Below are 22,526 nucleotides of genomic sequence, written 5' to 3'. Positions count from 1 at the left end.
GAGCTGTTGGTCCACACACAAAGACTCAGTCTGCACACGCAGAGCTGTTGGTCCACACACAAAGGCTTGGTCCACACACAAAGGCTCGGTCTGGGTCCCACACACTAAAACAACAGCACAGAGGCCAGGTCCCATCACCAAGTCACCCTTTATTTTAGTAGTACACAGTACCAGTGGCTGTGCTCCAGCCAGCTCAGTCTCAGTTACCTCTCATGAAGAAATTCTAATCTTCTGGATATATTGGGCAGCCAGGGCTTTCCTGATTGGCCCAGGTTAACAACCCCAATCAATGACCTCATAGTCAACGAGGTCAACCTGGTTCAAATCACTACATAATGAAAATTAAAAAGGAATAATGAGAAGTAACTTTATTGGAAGGAGAAATAGTACTCTTTAGATATATCTGTGAAGAAATGAAGAATTATAACTTTATTATAGCACATTAACCCCAATTGGTCTGCCCATAATTCAAAATGGTAATGTAATCCCTGAGTCTGCTTTATGAAGGGCTCAGGTCACTGAGGGAACCCATACTTAGTGAGCTCCATGGGGAGATTAATTCATTAATTAATTAACTAACTCTAGGGACCTTAAAGGTGTTATCACAATCATGAAGATCACATAGGAACTGCGATCTATTAGGGATTGTCACAATTGCTCACTTTGTAACAGTTTTATCAACTGACAACTCATTCTGCGGCAGAAAAAAAATCACCTGATTTATAAATTCAATACTTATGTTGGCCACCTGTTTATGATGTAGTCATACACTTCTGCCAAAACTGGGTGGTTGCTCTACCAATGTCCTCTGCTGTGTCTGGCAACTCACTTGCATGGGAAGTAAAAAAGCACATCCTACTTGTTTGGCTCTACTCCTGATGGCAATGATAACCAGATATTAAATTACTGTAGAGTGATCTTCTGATTGTCTGTATTTATAAGCTGACAAAATCTGCATTCAAGCTACAGCTAAAGTAGGTGCAGAGTACTTTGAATTCATAGTAGCTGTCAGTGGCTTGTGATCAATTTTGAGTAGGAAACTGTGGCATACAAGTATTTATGAAATTTTCTTCCTCCAAAAATCAAAGACAAAGCTTCATGTTCTATAGTTTCACTCATTCTCACTGAGGGTGCATGAGGCAAATGCAAATGGTCTACCCTCACCATTAACCTACACATGGGAGATCACAGCACCCACTCCTTATGAAGAAGCATCACATGCCAGGTTGTTCGGTTTGGACACATGAGAACGCATCAGTATTATATTTTCTTCCAGTTCACTTTTACACAACTTCAGTGATTTGTCAAAAACTACAGAACGTCCTTCATCAAGAGTTTGCTTAATGGATGTAATTATTGCCAAATTTGGTATGAATTTACTGCAATAATTCATCAAAAACAATTAGAGCTCAGAAGAGGAGACTGATGGGAGGGAAGGAACATAATTGAGATGTATAAAATTGAGGGGCATAAACAGGGTAAACAAGAAGAACCTTATGGTTGAACCCTTACTCTGGGTAGGATGTAACTCATCTTTGATGAGTGCCAGGGACATGGGTTCTTTTCCACCCTCGGGCAACTGTCTGTGTGAAGTTTACACATTCTCCCCGTGTCTGCGTGGGTTTCCTCCCAGTGCACCGGTTTCCTCCCACAGTCCAAAGATGTGGAGGTTAGGTGGATTGGCCATCGGAAATGCAGGGTTACAGGGTTAGGGTACGGGCGCAGGTCTGGGTGGATGCTCTTTGGAAGGGCGGCATTGACTTGATAGGCTGAATGGCCTGCTTCCACATTGTAGGGATGCTGTGATTCTAATCAGTGACTCAAATGCTCCATAGAATTTTGTAATATGTTAATTTATGTTCCTTTGCCAAAATACAATTATTTTCCACATGTTGGTCAATGGCTTTAGTTGGTCATTGCGTGTGTTTCAGTTTAGGCTGAAATAAGCATACCATGCATATAATACACTAATCTTCAAATTCCTTGCAAATTTGAGCTGCTACCCCTTAAAAAATCCAGGGGCTAAAGAAAAACCAGATGGCAGCCTATGAAACTGAAATAGACCCATATGGGTATTAACGGTTAAATATGACTTTGACTCATCCTCTAACTCAAATTCTGATAGACATTTGTCAGATCTAATTTTGAAGAAAATCTGGCCTCCTGACAAAATTGTGAAGAGAGACTCCTTGTTTGGCAACGTCTCAGGAGGATTACATTGTCATGTCTGATTTACAATCATGTTATAACCCCTGCATATTCTTACACTGCCATCTGCCTTTCGCACTAACAACATGGGAATAGTCCAATTGCTCGGTTCAACTTTAGTGCTAATGTTCTCGGCTTCCAGTCTTTTCACCTCTTGTTCTTCCTTGGAGCATTGGGGATGATATGAAGTTGGCAGTAAACTGGTCTGGCACTCCTCTGTACCTGTACATTGGCCTTATATCTGTGAACAAGGTTACCCCGTTTCACGAAGTATCTAAGAGCATTTGACAAAAAGTTGTATTGTGGGTTTTGGTTCTATGTGAGAAAGCACGTTCCAGTTTAATTTCAGTGTTTTTACTGAGCAAACTTGGATTTTCACCCTTTGATGAAGGATTTTTTTTCCCATCGCTCCTTGTAGATCAGTTCCTTTTCCCATTATGGGGATTTGATCTCCTCCATTAACTTCATAATTCTATGATTCTCCAAATAATGTTAATTCAATTTTTGACAATATAACAAATCAGGAAACAGGTTGACCCTGTGTAGACCTTCATGTCCACTGCAGCTCCAGACAACGACCTGTGAATTTCCTTTGGAAAGCAGTTTGCTTCATTCGACAACCGTAGGCATTTAATGTTGTAATTGTCTGCTAGTGTTTTCTCCAAGTAGTTTCATGTTTTGTCTATTTATAGAGTCTTAGAGGCATACAGTGCAGGAATAGAGCCTTCAGTCCAACTCATCCATGCTGACCAGACATCCCAATCTGGATTAATCCCATCTGCCAGCATTTGGCCCATATCCTTCTAAACCCTTCCTATTCATGGACCCATTCAGATTCCTTTTAAATGTTGTAATTGTACCAGTCTCCACCACTTCCTTTGGCAGCTTGTTCCATACACACATCATCCTCTGTGTGAAAAAGTTACCCCTTAGGTCCTTTTTAAATTTTGTCACATGTCCCTAGGTACAGTGAAAGCTTTTGTTTTACGTGCAATACAGGCAGATCATACCATAAAATGTGCATTAGGGTAACAGAACTGAACAAGGAATACAATGTTATGGCTTCAGAAAAAGGTGCACAAAGACAGAGATCGACATTAAATTTAAAATTTCAGAGGTCCATTCAGAAGTATGATAATAGCAGGAAAAAAGCTGTTCTTGAATCTGCTGGTATGTGTTTAAGCTTTTGTATCTTCTGCCTGACAGAAGAGGTTGGAAAAGATTATAACTGGGGTGGGAGGGGTTTTTGATGTTGGCTGTCTTCCCAAGGCAGTGAAAAGTGTAAATGGAGCCAATCCTTGGACGGTTAGCTTGTGTGATGGGCTGTGTTCACAACTCTAGGAAAAGGACCTTGGATATTCGACCCTATCCATGCCCCTCATGATTTTATAAACCTCTATAAGGTCACCCGTCAGTCTTCAATAGTCCAGGGAAAAATAACCCCAGTTTATTCAGCCTCTGCCTATAGATCAAGCCCTGCAGTCCCAGCAACATCCTTGTAAATCTTTTCTGCATCCTCTCAAGTTTAACAACATCCTTCCTGTAGAAGGGCAACCAGAACTGTACGCTGTAAACCCAAAAATGGCCTCACCAATATCTCTTATAGCTGCAACATGACCTCCCAACTCCCATACTCAAGGCACTGATCAATGAAGGCAATTGTGCCAAACATCTTCTTCACCACTCTGTCTACTCGTGATTCCACTTTCAAGGAACTATGCACCTGCACCCCCTAGGTGTCTTTGTTCAATAGCACTCCCCAGGGCCTTACCATTAGCTGTATAAGTCTTCCTCTGGTTTGTTTCAACTAAATGCAACATCTCACATTTATCTAAATTAAACTCCAACTGCCACTCCTTGGCCCATTGAACCATCTGATCAAGGTCCATTTGTACCCTGAGATAATCTTCTTCACTGTCCACCACAACACCAATTTTGGTGTCATAGCGTCATAGAGTTACAGAGATATTCAGCACAGAAACAGACCCTCCGGTCCAGCTTGTCCATGCTGACCAGTAATCCTAAATAACTCTAGTCCTATTTGCCAGCATTTGGCCCATATCTCTCTGAACCCTTCCTGTTCATCTATCCACCCAGATGCCTATTAAATGTTGTAACTTAAACAGCAGCCTCCACCACTTCCTCTGGCAGCTCATTCCATACATGCACCACCCTCTGCATGAAAAAGTTGCCCCTTTGGTCCCTTTTAAATCTTCCTCCCTCATCTTAAACCTATGCCCTCTACTTTTGGACTCCCCCACCCCAAGGAAAAGGCCTTGTCTATTTACTTTATCAATGTCCCTCATGATTTTATAAACTTGCATAAGGTCACCCGTCAGCCTCACCCTATAGCTCAAACCCTCCAACCCTGGCAACATCCTTGTAAACCATTCCTGAAGCTTTTCAAGTTTCACAAGATCCTTCCTATAGCAGGGAGACCAGAATTGCACATCTGCAAACGTACTAACCATACCTCCTACATTCACATCCAAACCATTTATATAATTGAGAAAAAGCAGTGGACCTAGCACTGAGATAACAAGGTGTAGAGCTGGATGAACACAGCAGGCCAAGCAGCATCAGAGGAGCAGGAAAGCTGACGTTTCGGGCCTGGACCCTTCTTCAGAAATGGGGGAGGGGAAGGGGGTTCTGAAATAAATAGGGAGAGAGGGGGAGGCGGATAGAAGATGGATAAAGGAGAAGATAGGTGGAGAGGAGACAGACAGGTCAAAGAGGTGGGGATGGAGCCAGTAGAGGTGAGTGTAGCTGGGGAGTTAGGGAGGGGATAGGTCAGTCCAGGGAGGACGGACAGGTCAAGGGGGCGGGATGAGGCTAGTAGGTAGGAGATGGGGGTGGGACTTGAGGTGGGAGGAGGGGATAGGTGGGAGGAAGGACAGATTAGGGGGGCGAGGACAAGCTGGACTGGTTTTGGAATGCGGTTGGGGGAGGGGAGATTTTGAAGCTTGTGAAGTCCACATTGATACCATTGGGCTGCAGGGTTCCCAAGTGAAATATGAGGTGCTGTTCCTGCAACCTTCGGGTAGCATCGTTGTGGCACTGCAGGAGGCCCAGGATGGGCATGTCATCTGAGGAATGGTAGGGGGAGTTAAAATGGTTCGCGACTGGGAGGTGCAGTTGTTTAGTGCGAACCGAGCGTAGGTGTTCCGCAAAGCGGTCCCCAAGCCTCCGTTTGGTTTCCCCTAGCACTGATCCTTGTGGCACATCAACCACCCTCTGACATGCCACGGTGAGATGACTCTTTTTGCAATTGTAACGCTCTGTGTTTGTAAATAGACAAATTCTGTGCCTGACATTGCCCTGAGAACTTGTAACAGTATATTGTATCACTGCTGCTACTAACTGCCTTTGTTGTGGCCTTTGGTTTAGTCAGCTGCAGCTTAGTTAATTCAGCAGACCTTTGGCGGTTGTTAGCTCTGACTCCCATTGAATCACACTTTACCATATCTATGAGCTCTATTGGAAGTTACCTTTGGCAATGTCAGCAACTTACTGTGAATGCATTCACGATTAAACTGCCACAAATCTGTCCTGTGTTGCTTTCTCTTGAAATTCTTCACAATTACAATGGATGGACAGTTTGTTTTCAAAGCCACAACAAAATTTCCAATGTCCTCAGTGGGCAACTGATTCCTTATTCTAAACTTATGGTTTTCTGCTATTTTGAGTGTTTTAGGGCTGTCGCACAGTCCAAGGTTACAGTAATAGACTAACAGCAGCTTGTCCTTTGGTTTAGCAGGAGTGAGTGAATTCTTGAGTGTTTCATATACTTCTAAAACTGTTAAGTCAAAAATATCACTATTGTCCTGCTGTAACGGCTATCAGGAATAATAAGGATACTTTTAATGGTGAAACATGTCTCAAGCCACTCCACATGTACACCAAAAGGCTCTTGGTCATGACTGTATTTTCCCAGTCTCCCAGTAATACCTGTCAACACAGCCATCTTTGGCGGTCAGTTCACTCGCGGGTACAAACAGCCTTTTCACGTACAGTAGATGCATCAAGCCATCTCTCAGTGAAGAAAGACTCACAATTCGTTTTCCTGGAAGCTTCTCCTAACTTGTTCAACCAGGGACAATCACAACCCCACCTCAGCACCAACAATCTTTGTAGGACAGACACAAGACAGAGCACATGGAAAGTCAAACCCAAGCTAAACTGGTTCATTCTGGTACCAACACATGAATGCTTGAATGGCCTCAAGTGGATGCTGTTACAATCCTCACCAGCTCCTGGTAGGAGTCAAAGTCAGGATTTTTATACGGAGCTGTGAGTTAAAACTTCCTGGGCCTCAGGCCCTGACTTGGTATTTATTCCACAAGGAATATTGGTGGGGTGTAGCAGAAACCTATGCCTCAAGACTTTCTGTTGAGGGCAAGTATTAGATGGGATTGACTGATGGGGCTATGCATCGTGGGGGGTGGCTAGGTATCGTTATGCAATCAGGAAGAGTGTGCAGGTCTTTAGCAGCAGACTAAGTCTGACTTGAAGGGGGACATACGATTCTCTGGGCCTTGCCAGGAAGGTTAAAGACTTAATGTACCTAGTTGGGCACCACCTGACCCTGGGATCTGCCTCCTTATGGTCTTCAGTCAGTGTGCAGGCCATTTGGCTCCCTACCCAGGCCAATTTAAAATTGCAATCACTAGAACCTGACGTGCAAATGTCAAAAATGATCCAGACAGCTGTTTGTGAATGTCCTTCCAACCGCAGTTAAAATTGGCAACCTTCAGCACATGGTAATTGCAGTGCAGATAATTGATCCGTGTGATTAGAAATGCCCATTGACCCAGTGTTCACTCAGTCAGTAGATTTACAATTCCACACTGACATTTTGACTTTAGTTCACTCTTCAGTATTAATGAAGATTGTATAACTTCCAACATCTGATTTATTTTCCACCCGTATAATAGTGCCTTACAGTAAAATACAATTTGCAGATAATTATTGGTCTCGCAACATGGCAATTATTTGGAGATGCTAGGAGTCTATGGTAACAGCTCAACGTTCTCCTGATATTACACGGCAGACACAATGAACGTTCAGCAAGTACACAGCCAGGTTGCAAAAGGCTCGGGTGACAGTCCTTACCGAAGGCCAAGGAGGCCCACATCAGTCAGGAAGTCTTAGCACAGTAAGTCAAGGGCAGTCTCCAATCCAGGTCCAGGGGCACGCCCATGGTCAGGCATCCTGTCAGGGTTTTCTTGGTGTGTGGTCCCATGCCTCTGCAGTAAGGCGGGATGAGGGGGTACAGGGCTGATGTGGTTGGGCAGATGTACAGGCACGAGGGGTGAGCCATGGTCAAATCATCCACAGAAACAGAAGGAAAGTGGTTTGAAGAGGGATAAGGAAGTCTGCTACCGTGGAAAGGAGATTCACCAACCTATTCTTCAGGGGCTCTACGCTGGAGGGAACAGTTAAGGCGCTCCAGTATCTGTGAAGGTGGTAATACGATAAAGGGTGGATGGGAACGGGGTAACGCAGGACAGGGGTTTATCCATGGTCAGGAACAACCTGGCTTCAACGGGGGGTGGGGACAGTGACTGACCACACCTGGCACAGTCTGCTCATATGCCAGGGCTGAAGGGGAAGGTGGGTAGGGGCAAGCTCAGGTAAGTGATTGGATTGTTCTTGGGGAGGTGCAAAGCTGATGGGAAGAGCAAGCAGGAACAGGATTGAGATATTCAGGGTCCCACCAACATGCCTGCTGCTCCTGTCCCTCCCTGTGCATGTGGGTGAAGTCTCTGATTACTGACACCACAGGGCCCTCTCCTGCCTGGGCCTGAGCAGGTGGCTGGTCCCTGGCAGGCCTCCGAGTGCCAGCGACCTGGAGTGTCCCTTCCTCGGCTGGCTGCAGAGCTGTTGCAGTGAGGTGCTCACCAGATTGTGGACCCTCACACTTTCTAGCCCTAATGCTCTCACCGAGGGCGTTGATATCTGAGCTGGTGGGGGAGTAGGAGGCAGCTTTGCCAATGCTCCCTCAACACAGTACTTTCATCCTTAGAACGAGGAGGCTAGTTCTGAGGGAGCTGACTATTTCACCGCAGTGGTGCTGTAGATACTGGCTGTAACTACGAGACACCAGTCAGAGAAGGCATCACAGCCACTGACAGACATGGTTTGCAATGAATGAGACTGACAGTGGAGTTAATGAAAGAATTGCAGTCGACTGAAGGATAGTACTCACAGGGTTGGAGGGACATAGATGTCTCAGCATCCCTGCCCTGGTCTTCTCCTGCAAGGGCCAGGATTCCCTTTGCATAGAGGAGTCTGATGTCGGGCACCCTCCCCACCCATCCAGACCCTGTCTGCCCAATTCTGGGCTGTCTTCTCCTGGAATGACAGAAAGGGAGGGAAGGCTACAGGTGGGTGGCACAGCTGGTGCAGGTGGGGAAAGATGTTGAGATAGCTTGCAAATGTGGGCAGCACAGTGGCTCAGTGGTTAGCACTGCTGCCTCACAGTGCCAGGGACCTGAGTTCAATTCCATCCCTGGGTAACTGTCTGTGTGGAGTTTGCACATTCTCCCCGTATCTGCATAAGTTTCCTCTGGGTGCTCTGTTTTCCTCCTACAGTCCAAAGGTGTGCAGGTTAGATGGATTGGCCATGGGAAATTGTCCCATAGTGTCCAGGGATGTGCAAGATAGATGGGTTAGCCATGAGCAATGTAGGGTTACAGGGATAGTGTAGGGGTTGTGGATATGGGTGGGATGTTCTTCGGAAGGTCGGTGTGGCATCGATGGGCTGTATGGCCTGCCTCCACACTGTAGGGTTTCTATTCTATGATCTATGAACTCGAGTGAGTAAGGAGGCATGCAGAGACTCTACAGAATTAATGGTGTGGGAGAGTGAGGGATCACTGTTACAGAGAGCAGTGAAAGTGGCAGAGCTTGAGTCTTGGTGGGAGCAGGGTGAAGTAGCAGAGATAGAGTATGATGTAGCAGGGAGAAGAGTGGGACACTTACCCCGGCGAAATGGAGGAGGTCATTGGCTTTCTCAAAGCACTGATGGCTGTTCCTCAAAACTGTGGAGATGGCATTGATCTAACGATGACCTTAGGCTGAGCTGCCAGGGTCTGGTGGCATGGCCTCCTCTGCCAGCCCTCTGGGAAGAGGAAACCCCATCTCTGCACCACACCCTCCGCCAGGAACTCAGATCTCTATCAGAGAAGCGTGGTGCCATCTACCCTTTCCCAGAGATTTCCATCACTGTCCTTGACTGAGCAGGCCAGCTTCAGAATGCCTATGTTTCTCTGAGCGCACTTTTAAAGATGGCACAGGTGCCAGGGATGCTGGTCTCTTGGCAGATATTCAGTAATTAACGAGTTGTTCCAGGAATGGCACATGGTAAGATAGGGCTAGAATTGGAATGAGGAACACCATAGGGGTGGGGTAAATAGTTAATGAGGCGTCTGTGGGAAAATATAGAGAGAAATTTTGCGAGACCTCACGACAAGAATCTCTCCTAAAAATGTAATGCAACATGGACTCGGCCAAAAAATATTAAATTCAGCCCACTGTGTTTAATTATAATTTCTGTTGTTTGACCTGCAATACCCCAACAGTTTAATAAACGTGATGGGGTAGGTTTTAACCTCTGTTGGAGAATTTTTGATTGGACATGTTCTCTAAACCACATCATCCTTGGCTGCGTCCGCTGAAATTCTTTGTCCTCATGGAACCTGCCACATGAGCTTTAAGAGTGTGGAAGACTGGGAAATGCACCAGTTGGCAAACCAGGTACATTTCCATGGTCTGATCACAGTGAATACTTCAGTTAATATTTCAGGAAGAATGCCATCATAAATAACTGACAGTTTGAGAACATCTACCTCAACTGACCTTTTTGAATTCAAGACAGAGAGTAAGGTACTTGTGGACTGGAAATAAAAATATTGCAATGTTATGCCCAACAATAATTGTTTTTGTCAAAGCTACTTCTGTACCCAAACATTTGCATTTGAAAAATAAACGCTATGCAAAGCCTTCAGCTGCCTCCCCGCTCCCAAACCCCACCTCTAACGTCCTGAGGTACTGATCAACAACTGGCTATGTCTCTGTGGAGCTGTACCATAAAACCTAGTCCCACGTTAGTCACTGGGCTATGCTGACTTTACTTGAAACGCAGGGGAGTTTTCTCTTCTCTCTTGATCAATGTTTGACCCTCAACCAGAACTGAATCTCTGACCATTGTCACATTGCTGAAAATGGCTGGCGCATGTCCTGTATTACAGCACAGACAACTGGCAGAGCTCTCTGGGTGAGGAACAGATTACTTGTTCTTCACCCTCACCCAGAAGAATTATCGGCAGGTAGATGAGCAGGTGGAAGTGCACCTCTGCTTGTTGACACAACCTCTGCCCCTCAGGGGGAGACAGCCCCCACCCTGTGGAGTAGCTGGTTGGGCACAATCACCATAGTGGACACTGCTAGGACTGTGCCTAGTCCTATGAAGAAAGTCCAATAGATTACCAAGTGAGGTTGTTTGGACATTGGGCGCGGAGAGTTTGGCTATACTAGGGAGGAGTTGAGGCATTTGGTGTGGGTGGTATTGGGGTAGGGGGATGGTTTGGAGAGCAGGTGACTAGGAAAAAAGGGTGTCATTATCCTTCCAGGCTTCCCCTAGGGGCTGCATGCAATTTGCAAAGACCATCCCACGAGAGATGGTCCCGCCTTATCCCACCACCTTTGTAAAAACTCTTTTTTTAAAAAAATGGGCTGCCCATTCCTGCCCAGCTGTCTTTGCCGATGGCACTCGTCCACTTAGCTGATTCTGTGGGTGAAACTTTGAAGTGAGTGGAAGGTAGTGAGTTAACCACCTGACCCATTTAACATGCCCCCTTTCCTATAACCCACCTGGTGGCGGCAGGATACATAAAAATCCAATCCTACGTTTCAAATGTACATTGTTAGCTGCGTAGTGCATTAGGACATCCCAAAACCATCATCATCATAGAATCCCTACAGTGTGGAAACAGGCCCTTTGGCCCAACAAGTCCACACTGACCCTCAGAGCATCCCGCCCAGGCCCATCCCCCTAATCTACACATCCCTGGACACTACAGGCAAATTAGCATGACGAATCCGCTTAGCCTGCACATCAAACCCTTGCAAACACGGGGAGAACGTACAAACTCTACACAGACAGTCGCCCGAGGGTCGAATTGAACCCAGGCCTCTGGCGCTGTGAGGCAACCGTGCTAACCACTGAGCCACCGTGCCGCCCTGATATACCATGGTAAGAGGTGATTTGAGCAGAAGTCATTTTTTTTGTTTCTGAACTCTGGTGTGCTGATGAAAGTAAAGCCTGGTTTCTATAGTGAAAGAGCCAAAGGAAGCTGGGTTGGGTCTGGCATACGTCCTGCTTACCAGCAGTACCCAGAGACCCCTGCTGGGAAAAAATGCAACTCAGGTACTCAGTGCTTAAGAGACCTCAGCCAGTGCAAACATGCACACTCAACTGGCAGGATTATTGATTAGAACCCAGGTTTCCTTTCCTTTCCTCCGGCCCACAAGCAAAGTGACCAATCGCAAATGCTGGATTAAATTCATTTAGCTTAGCCTGTGACTGAAGTCGGGAATTTTCAGAAGCAAAGGAACTCAGTCTGTTGTCTGTTTGAATGAAAAAACAGGGCAATACAAATCCTTCTTTGTAATTACAAATCGGTAATGAAATCATAAAAATATGCAGCTCTGAAATATGGTTCATGGAAATAGGATTGCTGAATGATCATGATTCCTGCAATAAAAGGATTTTTCTGCTTTTCACTGAAGAAGAATTTTGGCTTCTAATTGGCTACTTCATTATTTTAAAGCTCATGTAGATTTGTGGCATTCACAGAGAAGCGTGACATTTTTGCAGCTAAATGAGAAGTTTGATTTAGTCAGAATTAATGCCACAATAGCACAGACTAGTGGCCAATAAATGAAGTTGCAACAACTGGGAACGGACTAAGTGGGAAAAATTAGACCAATATCAGGGGCTGGAATTACAATGTGCAACTTACAGTTATAGAGTCATAGAGATGTACAGCACAGAAACAGACCCTTCAGTCCAATTTTTCCATGCCGACCAGATATCCTAAATTAATCGAGTCCCGTTTGTCAGCATTTGGCCCATATCCCTCAAAACCCTTCTTCTTCATATATCCATCCAGATGTCTTTTAAATGTTGTAATTGTTCCAGCCTCCACCACTTCCTCTGGCAGCTCATTCTATACATGCACCACCCTCTATATGAAAAAGTTGCCCCTTAGGTCCCTCTTAAATCTTCACCCTCTCACCTTAAACCCATGTCCTCTAGTTTTGGACTTCCCTACCCTGGGGAAAAGACCTTGACTATTCACTCTATCCATGGCCCTCATGATTTTATAAACCCGTATAAGGTCATGCCTCAGTCTCCGACACTCCAGGGAAAATAGCCCTCGCCTATTCTGCCTTTCCCAATGGCTCAAACCCTCCAATCACAGCAACGTCCTTGTAAATCTTTTCTGAACCCATCCAAGTTTCACAACATCTTTCCGATAGCAGGGACACCAGAACTGAACACAGTATTCCAAAATTTGCTGTGCAATGTTTCCCAGGCAGCATGTCAGTATATTCCTGAGAGACATGCTCAGTCCATAATCACTGTATCATACTGTTTGACCCGACGGTATAAAAGTCTCAGACCCATCTTAACCTGAGTCACTTGAAATGTGACTTATTGATGCATATATGCTGCCTCCTGCCTCATTAGGAGGTCCAAGCTTATGGGAGGTTAGCATCGGTTAACGCTAACCAACACTACCTAAAGCCAGACTGGTTACTGCAGCTACTGAAACTAGTTCTGGAAGAGTATTTAAACAGAAAGAGGGGTGAATATAGTATCACAGGGCAATACATATGCACTAATGATGCAGACCTTTGAAATCCCCCACCCAAAATACATCTTGCACCCTTGTCACTCTCAGTGCTTCCTGCAAGTTTCTTCAACATGAAGGAGTACCGATTCATCAGCCAAGGGAGGACGGTATGTGGTAATCAGCAGGAAGTTTCCTTGTCCATGTTAAACCTGAAGCCATGAGACACATGGTATCCAGAGTCAATATTGAGGACTCCCAGGTCATCTCCCTGCTGACTGTATACCGCTGTGCCACCACCTCTGCTGGGTCTGTCCTGCTGGTGGGACAGAACATATCGAGGACTGATGGTGATTCATAGACTCACCATACTTTCACAGACACCTGTCAATTTTAGGTCAATCGATTACCTCTACCAACTTTGCTACTACCAATAGTTCACTACTGGCAAACACTAATACAAATTACTCTTTAAATGCTCTACCCTTGCTTTCCACCTCTAAGAATATACCACCCATTTTTCTCACAAAAGGACGCACGTTACCTTTCAAAACTTTGCTTATTTGTTACAAACTGGTAAAAGATATTTGATTTCCTTTTTATGTTAACTGCCATTCTACTCTCATATTCTCCCTCTGCCAGTTTTATTTCCTTTTCACTTCTCTCAACTTCAATTTGGTCTGACTCATTTTGAAGGATTCCCTGACATACGCCATACATATTTTGTTTAAAGAATGCCTGTACTTTCGTTAGTTCTTCCTGTCAACTTTTGATTCCATTCTATCTTGCCTCAATACCTGATCGTCCCACTGAATTCATTCTTTTTCAATTTTGAGGTTCTAGTTTAGATTGTTCTGTTCTTTCACATAGGACATATGGCACAGAATCAAGCCATTTGACTTGACCAGGCCATGCTGATATTCATGTTCTACTTAAGGCTCTGTTCATCTTCGCCGAACTTAATCTATTGCCTTTCTAACACATTTCTTACACCATTCTTATAAGTGCACCCTCTCCAGTTCCATACAAATCTTTTTTGATTATGGTGAACAGAAATGTGTGCATACTCTAACCGAGGTCTGATGCAGTTTTAGCTTAAATTTCTTACGTTTTGACTCAAGATTTAAACAATATTTCTTGGTTTGCTTTTTTTGTTATGGCCTTGCTAACCTATGGTGCAAGTTTTAATGAGACTCCTGTATTCTGTATTATTAATCAAAACTTCATATGCCCACTCTTACCCGAGAGTTTCCAGAGGCCATCTATCCTAATTCTTCAGCATCCGATCAACTGATACTTTCTTGCTAGTTGGACCAAGAACATAATAGTCAAGGACGTCTCTGGAATACATTTCAGAAACTCTTCCCCCTCCTTTCCCTTCACTGTAATATCATCCCAATTGATATTTGGATAATTAAAGCCTCTCAATGTCAATGTCACCACTCTATAGTTCTTGCATATCTCTGTAATTTCCCCATAGATTTGTTCCTCTATCTCTCACTCACTACTAGAGAGATTATACAGTTTTTGTTTTTCACTTTTAACCAAATTGAATCTACCATTGTCCCGTCAAGTAATCCTCTCTTTCCAACATTGTCACTCAGTCTCCCTTTTTCCTTCATTGACTATTGAGTGCCCAATCCTCACCATTTTAAAGCCACATTTTCATTATCACTACTACATCATATCCCCACACCACTGAGTTTGTAGCTCACCAACATAATTCACTACACTTTGTACATTTACATATATGCAATCTAAATCTGCCTATATATTCCTTATATTTTTTTCTTAAAGAGCAAACCTGGGTGGGCAATACGCTCTTGGGTCTGATCCAGCCATTAGGAGAGGCACATGAACAATCCCTGATGGTTTGAGTCCTTCAGTCATTATTCTCCTTCATGATCCTGCCCCCAAGGTAAAGTATTCATAGCCAACTTAATATTTCTTTTAATAGTGTACCACGTGCAAGATTTAATGCCTTTTGCATGTAACCAGAGACCTACTACCTCAGAGGTTACGTGACTATACAGACACATTTCTCGAGCACGAATAGGACAATGGTTCCTTCACTATAGGAGTCTCAAAGCAGAAAACTATTGTAAGTCTGAGGAACCCTGTCCATTGCAAAGCCTTTCTCATTAAGGGCAACTCCCTGCAATCCAAGAGTTCAAGTTTGACATCAATGAGAGAAACCTGAACATGAATGAAATTTTCCTCCTGGCCTTCCTTTAACTGACTGTACATTGAAAAGTTTTGAAAAATCTTTTTAATAGCTTTCAGGGGTAAGTGGGTAACATTTTGCTACTGCATTTGTGACTTGCTTGGTGCATTTTAGCTTTTGAACTCCTTTTATAGCTCTCACCCTGCCCCTGATGTTGCCAGAATGTTCCATAGGTCACTTTTCCAGAGTGACTCTGTATTGATGGAGATTGTAAAAAGTACTGATCTCATAATAAGGGCAAGGGTTTGACACAGTATGACACTGTGTGGAAAAGACCACATTTTCTCACTTGCCATGTGAATAAGCAGAGTGACAATTCATCTAGAAATTATTTAATGTGTAATATATGCATGTTTTTGCCTGTTGATAGTCCAAATGATAAAGGATGATATTTTTCTATAGAATATAACATTTATTTTGATTTAGACTGATTTGCACATTCACACATGGATTTCACACAGTTGATGACAGGGTTTTTGCAAACTGCTTTTTTTTCTTATTGAGTTGGTCAAACCCCAGACTGAGGCAGAACGTCTTGAAAGCCTGGCCTGGAACAACCTAGATATGATTCCAGACCAACAGCAATGTGGTTATCACTAAAGTGTCTTCTGAAGTAGCCTCGCAAGTCATTCAGTTGAAGCAAAACTATGACATTTAAACAAAGGAATTAAACTGAAGAGATCACCCGGCATCAATATGCACAGAAACTATGATAGCAAAAACAGCCCAAAATCCTCTTTACTAACATGTGGAGACTATTGCCAAACTTGGGAGAGCCGTCTCACAGATTAGTCAAACAACAGCCTGACACATTCATGCTCATAACTTACAATGTCCAAAACACCACCATCACCATCCTGTCCCGTCCCAAAGGCAGGACAGACCCAACCATCAAAATTGACTCTGGACCCAGTGAAATATCAGGTAAAACATGGAGAAGGAAAACACTTGCTGATTAGTACCTACTTCATCCCCTTGGTTAATGTATTAATACTTCTCCATGCTGAACATGAATTGAACAAATTAATGAGTGTGGCAAGGGCACAGAATGCATTCTTGGCAGGGAATTTGAATATCCATCACCAAGAATAGCTCGGCAGCACCACCTACTGACCGAGCTGGCTGAAGTTTAAGGACATAGCTGCTAGACTGGGTCACAGCAGATGGCGAGGGAACCAGCAAGAGGGAAAAATCTACTTCACCTTGTTCTTACCAATCTAGTTGGCATAGATGTGTCCATCCATGACAATATCATAGGAGTGATGACAGCACCATCATTGTGGTGATGAAATCCCCTCTTCAAATTGAAGATACTCTCCTCCACCACATTGTATGGCACTATGACCATGTTAAATGGATGGATTTTGAATATACACGGCAACACAAAATTGGGCCTTCATATGGGCCAATAGCAGCAATAGAATTGTACTCAACCACAATCTGCAACTATAGCCTGGCACCCCCACCCACCACTCTACCATCAAATAAGGAAAACAATCTTTGCTGAATGGAGAGTGCTGGAGGGCAGGCCAGGAGCAGCACCAGTATGCCTAGAAATGAGGTGTCAACCTGGTGAAGCTACAACTCAGGAATAATTGCATGACTAACAGCAGAAACAGTAAGCAATGGACAGGGCTAGATATTCCCAAAACCAACAGATTAGATCTAAGCTCTACTGTTCTGCCATATCCAGTCATGAATGTTGGTAAACAATTAAAAAACTAATACGAGGTGGAGGTTCCAGAAATATCCTAATCTTCAACTATCAGAGCATCCTCACATCAGTGAGAAATACAACGATAACATATTTACATCTGTCTTCAGCTAAATGTGCAGAGTGAATGATCCATGGAGGCCTCCTTCCAAGATCCTCAGCATCACAAAAACCAATCTTCAACCAAATCAATTTATATCACTTTGATCATTTTGCATAATATCAAGGAGTGGCTGAAGACGCAGGATACTGCACAAATTATGGGCCCTGACAACATTCCAGCAATTGTACTGAAGTCTTCTGATCCAGGATTAGCCATGCTCATAACCAAGCTGTGCCAATACAGCTACAACACTGGCATCTACCCAACAATGTGGAAAATTGGCCAGATATGTCCAATTCGCAAAAATGAGGACAAATCCGATCCATCCAATTACCACCCCATCAGTTTACTCTTGATCATTAGCAAAGTGATGGAAGGGATTGTCAGCAGCTCAATGAAGCAATATTTGCAAAGGAATAATCTGCTCAATGACACTCAGTTTGGATTTTGGCAAGGCCTCTCAGCTCCTGATATCACTACAGCCTGGCTCAAAACATGGAACAATTGAATTCCAGAGGTAAGCCAAAAGTGATGGCCCTCAACATCAAGGTAGCATTTAACTAAGTGTGGCATCAAGGAGCCTTAGCAAAACTAGAATCAATGGGAACTCCCTGCTTGTTGGAGTCATACCTAGCATAAAGGAAGATGGTTTTGTTTGTTGAAGATCAATCACCTTAATCCCAGGACATCACTGCAGGTGTTCCGCAAGATAGATATTTCCAATTGACCTGTTCAGAAATGTTATGACACACATCTGGAGCAGAATGAGACTTGAACCTGGACCACGGAACTCAGAGGAAGGGTCACTACCACTGCACCACTAAAGTCCCTGTTCCTCAGGATAACATCCTAGCATAATCATCTTTTGTTGCTTCATCACAAGACCATACATGGGGATGTTCACTAATGATTGCACAACGTTCAGAACAATAAACCAGCTGTCTGTTGTCTTGTGTATAACACACTTTCAGGCACCTGTCATCCTGAATATGACATGTACTGCCATCCATCTGCTAACCTGAATATAACATGCTGGTGTCTTTTTTGGAGGTGAGTTTTTTTGGAATCCCTACAGTGCAGATGGAAGCCATTCAGCCCATCAAGTCTGCACTGGCTCTCCAAAGAACATCCCATCCTGTTCTTGTAACCCTATGTTTACCACAGCTAACCCACCTACCTTGCACATTGCTGGGCACCATGGGTAATTTAGCATGACCAACTCATCTAACCTGCAAAGCTTTGGACTGTGGGAGGAAACTGGAGCACCTGGAGGAAACCCACACAGATACAGGGCAAACACGAAACTGCACACAGACAGTCACCTGAGGCTGGAATCAAACCTGGGTACCTGGTGCTGTGAGGCAGCAGTGATAACCACTGAGCCCTTTATGTAAAAGTAAAGTCACCATAGTCCTGCAGGGCTGCTTTATCTCATGAGAGAGAGTCAACTGGTGGTGAGTTTAACCTGAGGGCCACATGTCTTAGGCACCCTGAGGGGTGAGGTTGAGAAGACAGGCCTAATATAGTGCCCTAAGCCAGTGTGGGAATTAAACCCTAGCTGTTGGCATCATTCAAAACAGCTATCCAGCAAACTGAGCTAATTGAACGCCTGAGACAACAAGGTGTAGAGCTGGATGAACACAGCAGGCCAAGCAGCATCGCAGGAGCAGGAAGGCTGACGTTTTGGGCCTAGACCGTTCATCAGACCCTTTCTGATCATTTCTGATGAAGAGTCTAGGCCCGAAACATCAGCCTTCCTGCTCCTGTGATACTGCTTGGCCTGCTGTGTTCATCCAGCTCTAAACCTTGTTATCTCAGATTTTCCAGCATCTGCAGTTCCTACTATCTCTAATTGAACGCCTTATCCTTCATATAACATATTAGACTGTGTGATATACACCCCTAACTATTTCCTGTACACGTGCTCCCATTAACTTTTCTGCAGCAATAAACATGTAGATGTACTTTACATACATTTTCCCATCTATTAAACTGTGTGTAGACATTCCCAGTCATAATCTGGTAACATTTCTAGATCTTATCCAAAGTAGAATGCATACCCAATTATCAGTTATCTTTGATTTACTATAAATATTCTCAATAATCCTCCCTGTGGCTCTGCCCTCCTTACACCATATTATGCTATAGTTATCCTCTACATGAAATGTTGTCATTCCCTGTCAGTTTAGCCAATGACTGATGAGCTGAGAACTAAATAAGAAAGAAAACAAGGTGAAGACTAGCAGGTGGCAAGCTGTTGACAGCACCTACACTGCGACAGCCTTCTGTTCCTGATTCCCTGCAAGCAAACACAACAACTCACAAACAAATTCAGAATGTCAGATGCCTTCCAGAGTCCATGTTGTACTCGTTCTGATAAAGGGCTTGTAGAGAGCAGGGTCACTGCATCAATGCATATACAAAGCCTGCACTTTGTCTGCCTGTCAGCAAAGTGCTGTGTGCTTAGCATCACTCAACACTGGCTTGATCACAGCTCCACCTGCTAATCGCAGTTGTTCAAACAATATCCATTCTCCAGTCAATTATACGAAACAAATGCCCCCGTCTTCCTCAAATCTAATTTCTTACTGCAATTTTCTTCTATTTTCTCTTGAGGGTATTGATCCTTGCTGGAACACATATCCTTGGGAACTGAGTGCCTACTACTAACTGGCTGCACTATTTTTTAATTGTGAAATTTATAGTGCTTCTAATCTATTTAAAACTGAGATGCCATGAAAGTTTTTGATTTCCTTGCATTTAATTCTACTCTTTACCCTGCCATTTTGGTGATTCCTCGTAAGTTTATTCCATCTCCCTCAGGAATGTTTCATGATTCTTTATTGATCATTCTGTGCCTAGCATGGGCTCTCCTTTTCCCATCTTTTCCAGTTTTTTCTCTCTATTCAGAGTTCATAATGTTTATTAAATTTTCTTTCCCATAATGTCTTTTGGTCTACCAAGCATGAAAGATCCATTGGTGTAAACTTAGCTCTCTACCCACAGCACCCTTTAGTGTTCTGGCTTCTCATCATAAGATTCTCCTCTGCTCCCAGCCATTGCTAGGACTTGACCTGTCTCCTGATAACTGGGACCAGACTGTGGATGGTACCATGGGATAGTGACAATTTTTTTCCCCAAATATAAAAGAAAGCCGATTTCTTATTAAAAACATTATCAATCTCATCACAGATACCGCGCACAATGGAGACTGAGGAATCCCTGTGCATGCTTAGGGGCACACAACAGCCAGAGGCTGTAGTGCTTGACATATCAGAGCATACAAAATGGATGGAGATGTAGAACCACATGGTACTGGTGCAGAGGTTGGAGGATCTACTTGGTAACAGTGCAGGTTAGCCACTTTGCAATTGGGATGGAGGACCCATTTGGTGCTCGATGCAAGGGAATCAGTTTGTGGTAGGTACATCATGTTGGGAAGCTGGGTCAAACAGGAAACTGCATTAAAATAAATCTTCTGACATTCAATGGAATTTCATGCATCATTACCTAATTGACATTAAAATGAATGTTAAACAGGTCAATGTTAACTGAGGACTTATTGCCCTCAGTTCCCTATGATCTATTGAACCTATAAAGACCTCAACTATCAAGATAATGTTTTCCACTTGTTAGGCTGTTTGTTCGCAAACAGTATATCTCAAAACAAAACTATGGACGGTTTCAGCATAACCTGGTCATCAAGTAGATTGTGGTCCAAGGAAGAATTGATTTTTTTTCTGAAAATACAGATCTAGGTCTGGAATTTTTGAAAGAATCCATTAACATTGGGAGAGAAAGTGAATTGACCTTTTCGTTTAGAATGTTGTGATTGGCTCAGCTGTTGTGTTGGAATTTGTTATGGCCGTCATGACATGAGCAGAGTTTTCACAGCAGGTTGGTGTGTGTGGATTGACCTAAAGCCTCTTCTGTGCGATGGAAGCTTTTAATAAAAAAGATATAGTTTTTCAGCTTTGCCTTACAGAACATTGATGTGGAGGTGCCGGTGTTGGACCTGGGTGGACATGGTCAGAAGTCAGACAACACGAGGTTGTAGTCCAACAGGTTTATTTGAAATCACAAGTTTTCAGAGCATTACCCTTTCGTCAGGTGAAGTGACCTGACTTCACCTGATGAAGGGACAACATCCCAAAAGCTTGTGATTTCAAATAAACCTGTAGGACTATAACCTGGTGTTGTTTGACTTCTGACCTTATAGAATATTAACCAGGCAGAAGAAAGTTTCAAGGACGTGCTGCAAAACTGTAAAAATATTGACCAAACACAGTATGTTAGAGATGTGCACTTCACCCTGTGTCCTTTTCACTTGTGTTTGTGTTGCCAAATGTCACAGTAAAACCATAGGCCACCGAAGAAAAATGGGTCTGACCAACTTGCCAAATTAGCTTTTACCTACTACCATTTGTACAGAGTTACCACGAATCTTTGCACAATATAAAAAACAGCTTTATTGCCTTCCCTTATTGGAGCGGCACATTAGTTCAGTGGTTAGCACTGCTGCTCACACTGCCAGGAACCTGGGTTTGATTCTATACTTGGGGCGACTGTCTATGTGGAGTTTGCACGTTCTCCCTGTGTGTGCGTGGGTTTACTTCCACACTGTAATGACGTCCAGATTCGGTGGATTGGCCATGCTAAATTGCCCATAGCATCCAGGGATGTGCAGGCTCAGTGGTTTAGTCAGGAGGAATGTAGGATTACAGGAATTGGGTGGAATGCTCTTCAGAGGGTCAGTGTGGACTTGATGGGCCAAATGACCTGCTTCCAGACTGTAGGGATTCTATGATTCCCCAACCTCTCTAACCATTGCTATTAATACTTCAACAATATTGATACCCCTGTGCTATCTGACAGGCCATACCTTGACTCAGATCTCTGTTTGGTGGAAAGTAGCTAAATTTGGAAAAGTGAAGAGAAGAATATGTAAACAAGATACTGGAAATCTGAAATAACACAGAAAATGTTCCAAATACTCAGTAGATGTAATTGGCAATAATAGAATCATTATCAACAGATGCTGTCTGAAAAAATTGAAGAGGGGTGTTAATTGAAATTGTTGAACTCAGTTTTGAACCCTGAACAAGGTAAATTGTCTAACGAAAAGATGAGGTGCTGTTCCTCAAGTTTATGGAAAGCTTCATTGAGATGGTGTAGGTTAAAATGAAAGGCAACCAGAAGTTCAATAACACATTTGCAGACTGAATAAGGATTTTGGCAAAGCAATTGTAAAGTCTCCCCAAGAGGGAAGGGACCATAATATGAACAGTGAATACTATATACTACATTCATTTGTACATGTATGTTGCTCTTTCATCTGGAATGTTTATCAGTCTAAGTTCTTTCTTTCATGTAAAAGCTTATAAAACACCTTCTTAGAGAAAAAAAATCAATTAACAT

Source organism: Rhincodon typus, chromosome 31, assembly GCF_021869965.1.
Source record: "Rhincodon typus isolate 14 chromosome 31, sRhiTyp1.1, whole genome shotgun sequence".
NCBI lineage: Eukaryota > Metazoa > Chordata > Chondrichthyes > Orectolobiformes > Rhincodontidae > Rhincodon > Rhincodon typus.
Note: the sequence above shows the minus strand (reverse complement) of the source record.